We start from the raw sequence: 10000 nt of genomic DNA, 5'->3' as shown, positions 1-10000 counted from the left end.
TCATGATTGGGTGTAGAACGTGACCGGGAGGGAAGCATTTTTGTAGTAGATTGAAGAATTTGTTACCGATAGAAGTTGTCACATTCTTGCTGTAGGGTGGGTTGAACCATGTTATGTGTCGTTTTCTTTGTCGTTTTGTTTGTTGGGTGGTAATTGTCTCTTCCTCATATTCTAGTTTGTAGTTCTATCCACTTTTTTGTAGTGCGTTTGTGTACGGTGGGATTGCATCGTTGAATATGTTGTTGTTTGTAGAGTTGTTAGATAGTCGTTTGTTAATGCTCTCGGGATGTTTTTTATTATAGATGGCGGATGATTGCTGTGTCTATGAACGTACAATGGGATGTTGTTGGGTTTTGAAAATGGTTGATATGTGCCGTCGTTTAGGTTGATGGTTATGTCCAGGAAGTCGAATGTTTTTTTGTTGGCTTCGATTGTAATTTTCAGATTGTTGTCCTGGAAGATTTTGCATATTTTTTTCTTTATTAATTCTGTCTGTCTCGGTGTTTTATTGCACAATGCGAGTCCGTCGTCCCTGTATAGTCCAATGTTTATGTCGAGATTTTGCATTTGAGAAAGTAGATATAGTCCGACGAGCTCGCATGTTTCTGCTCCATCGTAGCTCCCATGGTGACATCAAAGTTTGTTGATTTTTTTGTCCATGCTGTTCCATTATTGTAAAGTGATGTATTTTTCGAGTGCAGGATAATGTGTATTTCTTCTTCGGTGATGTTGTCGAAGGTTTTTGCGAACTGTAGTGCTTTGAGGAGTAGGGTTTTGGTGATTGAGGGGTAGAAATTACAGATGTCAAAGATGATTGCGTTTTGTTCGTTGTTTGTTTTCTGTGTTTCTGTACCAGTTGATAACTTCAGCGGTGTTTCTCCATTGGTTGAATTCGGTTTTCTTGACGATTTTGGTGTTGATTCTGTCTAAAATCTGTTTACTTATTTTTCCGATTTGTGATTTACATGGGTTTATGAGACGGCATTGTACGTTGTTGCGAAAGTTTGGTTTATGGTCTTTGATAGTGATGAAGGGGTTGGATTTTGCTGTGGTGTCTATTCTGTCACTTAGCTGTAGGTTTTCGGCGATGCTTTTGTCTTCTGCTGTAATGTCAGGTGTCGTAGATGGTGTTTGTTTCTTGTACTCTCCTTGTATATTTTTCTCAAGTAAATGTGTGTATTCTTTAGGGGTAAGCTTGTAGAAGTTTGTGGTTTTGTCAGCGGCGACGTAAACATTGGAGTCTTGATGTATTGATCGTATGTCTTGTTGTAGTTTGCTTTGGAAGGTGTCGTTGATTTGTCTGAATTTTATGTTTCGGATGATATCTGTCATTCCATCCTCGAATTCTCGTAGTTCAGGTATGGATGGGGCTGGTCTGGTAGATCTAAATCCAAAAGTTTCTTTATTTTTAACCGTTTGGTCAGGGTTTAGGTAGAAAAAAGCTCGCCATCTGGTGTTTCTTATAAATTTTTCGGTTTTGTTGATTAGAGATTTTAGGTATTGTTTGCTTGTCGGGATCGGGATGTTCTTTGTCGAATAATCAAAATTAGTACTTACGAGGTTCATTTCTGGTTAAAATAAAGTGCTCAACAGGACAGTAGAACTGGAGCAAATGTATAAATTATAAAACAAAAACCATGAAATAATAGTGCTCAACTTTAGTATAAAAGGAGCTATTTATAAACATTTGAAATATAATTAAGATAGTTGACTTCTACAACGTTGTTATCGAGCGTTGCTCTCATCAGGAAGTGGAAGTGAAAGTAGATTGTTGTGTTTTCGTATTTTTATAGATAGATAGATAGATAGATAGATAGAAAGATAGATAGATAGATAGATAGATAGATAGATAGATAGATAGATAGATAGATAGATAGATAGATAGATAGATGGATGGATATATAGATAGATAGATAGATAGATAGATAGATAGATAGATAGATAGATAGATAGATAGATAGATAGATAGATAGATAGATAGATAGATAGATAGATAGATAGATAGATAGATAGATAGATAGATAGATAGATAGATAGATAGATAGATAGATAGATAGATAGATAGATAGAAGATAGATAGATAGATAGATAGATAGATAGATAGATAGATAGATAGATAGATAGATAGATAGATAGATAGATAGATAGATAGATAAGATAGGATAGATAGATAGATAGATAGATAGATAGATAGATAGATGGATGGATGGATGGATGGATAGATAGATAGATAGATAGATAGATAGATAGATAGATAGATAGATAGATAGATAGATAGATAGATAGATAGATAGATAGATAGATAGATAGATAGATAGATAGATAGATAGATAGATAGATAGATAGATAGATGATAGATAGATAGATAGATAGATAGATAAACATTTGAAATATAATTAAGATAGTTTGACTTCTACAACGTTGTTATCGAGCGTTGCTCTCATCAGGAAGTGGAAGTGAAAGTAGATTGTTGTGTTTTCGTATTTTTTATAGATAGATTAGATAGATAGAAGATAGAATAGATAGATAGATAGATAGATAGATAGATAGATAGATAGATAGATAATAGATAGATAGATAGATAGATAGATAGATAGATAGATAGATAGATAGATAGATAGATAGATAGATAGATAGATAGATAGATAGATAGATAGATATATAGATAGATAGATAGATAGATAGATAGATAGATAGATATATAGATAGATAGAAAGATAGATAAACAGATAGATAAGATATGATAGATAGACAGATAGACAGATAGATAAGACATGATAGATAGATAGACAGATAGATAAGATATAATAGATAGATAGATAGATAGATAGATAGATAGATAGATAGATAGATAGATAGATAGATAGATAGAAAGATAGATAGATAGATAGATAGATAGATAGATAGATAGATAGATAGATAGATAGATAGATAGAAAGATAGATAGATAGATAGATAGATAGATAGATAGATATATAGATAGATAGATAGATAGATAGATAGATAGATAGATAGATAGATAGATAGATAGATAGATAGATAGATAGATAGATAGATAGATAGATAGATAGATAGATAGATAGATAGATAGATAGATAGATATATAGATAGATAGATAGATAGATAGATATATAGATATATAGATAGATAGATAGATAGATAGATAGATAGATAGATAGATAGATAGATAGATAGATAGATAGATAGATAGATAGATAGATATATAGATAGATAGATAGATAGATAGATAGATAGATAGATAGATAGATATATAGATAGATAGATAGTTAATAGATAGATAGATAGATAGATAGATAGATAGATAGATAGATAGATAGATAGATAGATAGATATATATAGATAGATAGATAGATAGATAGATAGATAGATAGATAGATAGATAGATAGATAGATAGATAGATAGATAGATAGATAGATAGATAGATAACCAAACAAATAAATGAATGAATAAAATTTATTTTTGTATCGATCGATTGAAATAAAACTTTACCGCATCAATATTCTCTTAAAACTTTGACTTCAAATAAGATCCATTGAGGGGAAGCCGCGGATACGATAACTTTGAAAGGGAGATCGAGAAGGCGCTGGAAAGACAAATATCCATCAGGTACTTCTAGGTTTGGTAGGATCGTATTATAGTTGTTTTTTTGTTTGTTTTTTGTTGGGTTTTTTTGTTGTTGGTTTTTTATTTTATTTTTGGAAAAAGGGGGGGGGGGGTTAAGAAAAGAAAAAGAAACGTTTGGCCCGGTTGGATGCATGAGTGGTCGCTGACCAGTCCTACATTAGATGTGGTCTTGTGGTATGACACTCGCATTCGGATTAGAAGGTCCTGGGTTCGAGCCTCACTCGGCGCATAGTTGAGTCCTTGGAGACGACTCTTTAGTCACTTTCTCTCACCGTACTCAGGTACCTTGCCGTTAACAGCACAGCGTTGTCTCCGAAAAAATTGTAATATCGTCCCTTCCTACGTGTTAAATGTTGCTGTTGGCAAGGGACCCCTTGTAAAGCGCATTGAGCATGTTTAATGGAAATTGCGCTATATAAATAGCTCTTTTTATTTTTTACATTATTGGCCAGAACGATCACGTTCCCAATCTAAAACGATCGACCACATACGTGGAAGAAAACGAAGATCAGCTGCTGAGGATAGATCTTCGTTTTCCTCAACGTCGTTGGTAGATCGTTGTAGGATGAGAAAAAAAATTGAGTTTAAAAATTGAGCTTTAATATAGCGCGATATCCACTAAACGTGCTCAAATTGCTTTACAAGGGTCGCTGGCCAACAACAATAATTAACTTGTAGGACGACGGGACATAACGCCTGTCAGGCGATACTACAATTTTTTTTCGGACAGACAACGCTGTTTACGGCCAGGTACTCATTTTACACCCGAGTACGATGAGAGAATGTGAGTAAAGATCCTTTTCCAAGGACTCAACTGTGCCCAGAGCGAGGCTCGAATCCAGGACCTTCCAATCCGAAAGCGAGTTTCATACCACTAGACCACACAGCCGCACTAAATCTCAAACGTAATCGTTAACTGGCTATTATAGGATGTCGATAGACATCCACCCTAATACAGGTGCACGCTAGTAATGAAAATTACTGTTCACTGACAGTCAATAGATAGTATGCGCTTGGCTAAGAAGTTCACAACATTGCCATCCGGAAGTATAACGGACCAACACACAAAACGGTGTGTAACCATGAACGTGTATAGTCTGGATAATACAGTTAAGTGAGAACTACCCACAAACGGGGATGGCAAAAAAAAAAATTTAAAAATAAATAACAAAGACTTGAGTGACGTCAACTTCAAACTATGTATAGAGAAGCCAGTCGCAGAGCAACTTCCTGCCAGTAAATAGAAGGAAACATTCTAGGTGACGGATAAGAGCAATTAATCTTTTGATACAATAAAGAACACCCACTAAAAGTCACCAAATCATAATATTATAATAATAGAGAAAGCAATCGAGCGTGTCAGAACTAACGGAGTTTAAAACATTTTCCAAAAGCATGTCCAAAATTTGAAAAATTCCATATCGCCGCATTTTTTTAAAAAGACGGTGTACATGCAGGGATACATTCGTTTTGATAGCAAATCAGTTTTATAAAAAGATTTAATTTTGTATTTAGCAATATATACCGTTGTTTAAATGTATGAGTTAAATAACAAAGCGACCAAACTAGAACGAAAAATAAGAAAACAAAAACAAAAACTAACACAAACATATATTTTTCCCCCCACTCAAACAGAATAGCAGTATGTTCTTGCGATAAATAATTTCTTAAGCAAAATATTCTCGACAATTAACTGTTCATTTTCTTTAAATTTTATGATGTACTAGTGAAATTTGAATAAGAAAAATGTTGGTTGTATCTTAACGATGAGACGATTTTCCTATAGTTGGTAATGAAGGGTTAAAGAGGGAAATACGAGTCTTGTTTGATTCATAGAACAATGCCATGAGTGTTTTGATACTTCGAATTGTCTTTCATGATTTTAAAGTGTCTAATAGACACATAGCTTGACACGAGAGTGTTGACTCATTTTCTATCTGGATATGACTTTCCACATTTTGAAAGTTATCTCCTCACGTTTAGTTCCCATTAATAAAGTGATAATAAAGTGTGTATTCCCTCTTATTTTACAAAGGTAACTTTAAATTTAGTCTGCAAATAAAAAATTTTAAAAAGTGTTGTAAAGATTTCACTCGCCAAATAGAGCTGCTTCGTACATCATATTTTTTAAATATATAGATCTATGGTGAAACTCCATTAACATCCTAGTCATTGTGTAAGGGGATTATTAACAATTATAAGAAATTAAATGAATTAATTAATTTATCATAATTGTTCTTCTGATATTATAATATTTCTCGTTAATCCAATGTTTTATAACATAATATGACCGTAAGAGATTATTAAGTGATCATTTCGCATAACTTGTTGTCAGATCGTTTAAAAATCTAATTTATGGTATTTTATTAAAGAGCGCATACCAGACAAATTAATCTCTATGAAATGGAAACCCGACATCGCAAAGCTGGATGGGGAATTGAAGCATGGTTAGCGCATTGAAGAACCTGAAAAAAGAAAGAAACGCTCAATGTAATGTGTATATCTATATAACTACACACATACACACACACACACACACACACACACACATACATATATATATAATTATATATATATATATATATATATATATATATGTATATATATATATATAGTATCATGTTTTGTCGTTGTTGAAAGCTAAGATAGAATGACAATCATTCGTTATAGGGTAAACATCGCCACTTGATCACGTTTTCAAATTACATTATATAAATTAAAATGCACTTATTGTCACTAAATTATATGCTCTGGTCCCAAACTTGGCGATATACCAGTGTTTATATGCCAATTTGGATCAAGAATATTTTGGTTTCGTTGCGACCAGTGAGAGTGAGTGCCCTCATATAAGGCTCTAGTTTGCTATGGTCGCTATATATCCTGCGTGCTTTTTATAATAGTGGAATAAATCATTTTCCCGCCATCAATAGGGATATTTAAACATTGATTTTAGAATGTAAATCACCAACTTTGTAACGGTATAACTTAATTATAACGGAAAACGCTGTACAGAACAAGAGCAAGAATCTTGCCCTCAATGCCCATGTTATTTTAATCCAAATCACCACATGACAAAAACACCCTTCAATTGACGTAGTCTAAATTGACATCAATCTATTCGTATATTCTGATTCAATCTTCGCATGAAACGATTTTATCGGAATAATAATTAAAGAAATGTAATCTTTACTTTTGTCTAGGAAACAGAGAGATGAAGGGGAGGGGGGGGGGGTGTCCGATATTTTTTATTCGATTTGATTAATTTGTTTCGTTTGATATGATAGGCTATGATTTACCCTAAAATAATTCATTTCTGCTTAACCAACCAGTAAATATGTAATGTCGATCAATTAGAGTCGTGTTACTACATTTTAACAATGTTAACATTAAGATATCAAAGATTGTTGTGAAAAGGGGGGGGGGGGGGGGGGGGGTATACATTTTCAAGACAACATTAACCCGAGTCAAATTTACAATAAACTATAAAGCTATCTACATTTCAAATAATCAATAGAGGTGTTATGATCTCCTATGAAACATATCCGCTTTGTTACTTGAAACTAGATCGGTCATCCACCATTAACATTAAAAAGTAATAACTGTTTATTTTCTTCGTAACACTGTTTTCAAGTATGCGAAATAAATTTTTCTTTTGTCATCCCAGCAGTAAAATAGATCGGTTGGACATTTATAAAAGATTACAACTCCCCTTGTTAATAGAAGAATCAAGGGAGAAAATATTTCAGCTCAATAAAAAAAGTTTTTTACTTTTTGAACTACTTGATAAGAGTTAAAGAGTTTAAGGCTGATTCTCATAATGTCTATTTTTTCCCTTCACAAGATGGGTTGAGAGTGGATGAATATTGCCTTCCAATCAAAAAGCATTTGCTTGGGCAAAGGGTTGTAAACGTCCATTTCCCACAGGCACGGTGCTTTAGAGCTGGATGATTGGCAAGACACAAAATGGTGGCCCACCTAGCGAAAATGACGACGTTTAAGGGGGGTGCAAGGGCCTGTGGCCATTTCCGCTTGATTTAGCAACGTCTTACTTTCATTCGGTTTTAATTTGGGGGATTTGGTTATTTAATGTTCTAATTCATATATCCGTTAATCCTAGAAAAATTTCCACTAAGGAACCCCGGCGACCATGCGTCAAAAAGAAACATCATAGCAATAAATGGACGGTTGATTGGTCAGTATTGTTTTTAACCACAAAGGGAGAGTGACCCCATTTTCCTCCTCTCTTTTATGTAACCTTTCATTGATAAAATAAGATTTATACTTTTTGAGAAAAGTGAGGAAAGAAGAGCATGCGAATTATATAAATCACCAGGAATAATACGTTTCACAGTTTATGAGTCAGTTTTGGGAAGTGAAGAAAGAAAGGGAAAAAGGAAAACGGAGGATGAGCGAAACCGAACTCCGGTGGATCCGTCACCAGATTTTTCGACACCAAATCGCACATGTGCATGTTGATAATTATGAAATAACTACACACACCAGTTTCCGTCAGTGAAGTTAGATCAGCATGGGGGTAGGGAAGGGGTTGACTAAAAGCCTGGGAAACTGCCCAAAATTATGAAAATTAAAAGGCTTTAGAATAGAATTTGCTTCAAGTGTGAGTTCCTGGCCAAAGACGTGACGTATGTTGTCAAGTTTTAAAGATTGATTTCCTGACGTGTCTCTAATAGGACTTGTTTGAGGGTTGTTTTATGCCACTAAGCAGGCTTTGTCGTTGTGGTATAATGATTTGAGATGAAGTGAGTAGAAAAGTGCCAGAAACAATAGAGAATAAAATTTTCGGGGCGGTGACGGGTTTGAACCTGCGACCTTATATGTACGACAACTCCGCCCGGCCGGTGAAAGCGGGGACTTTTACCGTATGAGCTATCCACGAACCCAAAACAATTCGTATCAAACTCAGGTCATTCATTTCTAGAACTCTCTCTCTCTCTCTCTCTCTCTCTCTCTCTCTCTCTCTCTATCTATCTCCCCTCTCTCTCTCTCACCACCGACTACTGAACCGCGGTCCAACACACAACCACCGCGAAGTTAGCAGGCCACAATTAGTTTAAATTTGGCCAATATTCTCAACACAAACATATAACATAGAAACAATCGAGACATTGAGTATTCTCCGGTATATGGGGTGAATTTTTAATTCAGAAAAGTGAGTGGAGCAGCATTTATGTTGGTAACAGCAAGAAATGAAGTGAGTAGAAAAGTGCCAAAGACAAAAGAAAAAAAAATTTCGGGGCCTTCCAAGAACATCTTCACATGAACTAACAAAAATCATCCATGGTTTCTTCAAATTGTCAGATATTTAATAGAAATCTTCTGACTGAAGAATACTAAATCTGTTTGCAAGGATAGTTATAAGGTTTCTCTTTGTATCTTCTGATTGGAACTTTTCTGACTTCAAACTTTGTTATGTATTTTTTTATGTGAGTTTTATTCTCAGCTTAGCTGTTAGTAAATGGTGGTCAGATCCATATCAATTCCTTGCAGAGACCCAGCTTTACAATTATTTTATGGACTGAGGGCGGAAAAAATGTGGACTTATCGGGGTCAACCTCCTTTGCATGTTCAAAGAATGGGCGAGTGGGGACCAACAAGCAAAACGGGTTAATGAAAGGCGGAACTTTTATTTGCTTAAGCAATTTTTTAAAACCCTTAACTATTTTTTTTTCAGGGAAAATTTTTACATTCAGGTTTAAGTTAAATCAAATTCTTTTTCAAAATCGGATTATTTTTATTGCAACCCGCCATCTATCCATCACGACCCCGGGCATGAAAATCATCAATTTTGAAAACAGCCAAATTTCCCCATTAATCATTTTTTCTTGCGGCAAAAAACATTATCATCATTGATTTTGCCTCTTTTTTATTGTCTTTTTCTTTTGCATCTTCCAATGTGAAGTAAACCCCCAGTTCAAAACGGGGGCCAATTGTCTAAAAAATCAAAATCCGTACTGTGTTACTTTTGTTCCCCCTTTTTCATGGGTCCCCAAAAACTAAATTAATACAAATTGCAATGTTTAAAAATGGTTTTGAAAGACCTACCACATCGATTAAAAGAAATTAATTTCCTAATACACAAAAAAGGGAAGGTTTTTCAGGGGATATATCATTTTTGGGTAATATTTTTTTTTTAAAGTGTTTGGGCCCCCAAATTTCCACACTGGCACCAAAAGAAAATTTTAAACCTAGTTTGATAGAATTTCCGAAAAAAAATAAAAACTCCGCGAATTTTTTAGGAAATTGGTTTATTAAAGGGGGAAAAAAATTGTGTTCAACAACAAACATCTCAATCATCATCACTCATCACCCCTTCCACATCAACAATCATCATCA

Source organism: Berghia stephanieae, chromosome 2, assembly GCF_034508935.2.
Source record: "Berghia stephanieae isolate SIO BIC M18660-M18661 chromosome 2, UCSD_Bste_1.3, whole genome shotgun sequence".
Taxonomy (NCBI): domain Eukaryota; kingdom Metazoa; phylum Mollusca; class Gastropoda; order Nudibranchia; family Aeolidiidae; genus Berghia; species Berghia stephanieae.
Note: the sequence above shows the minus strand (reverse complement) of the source record.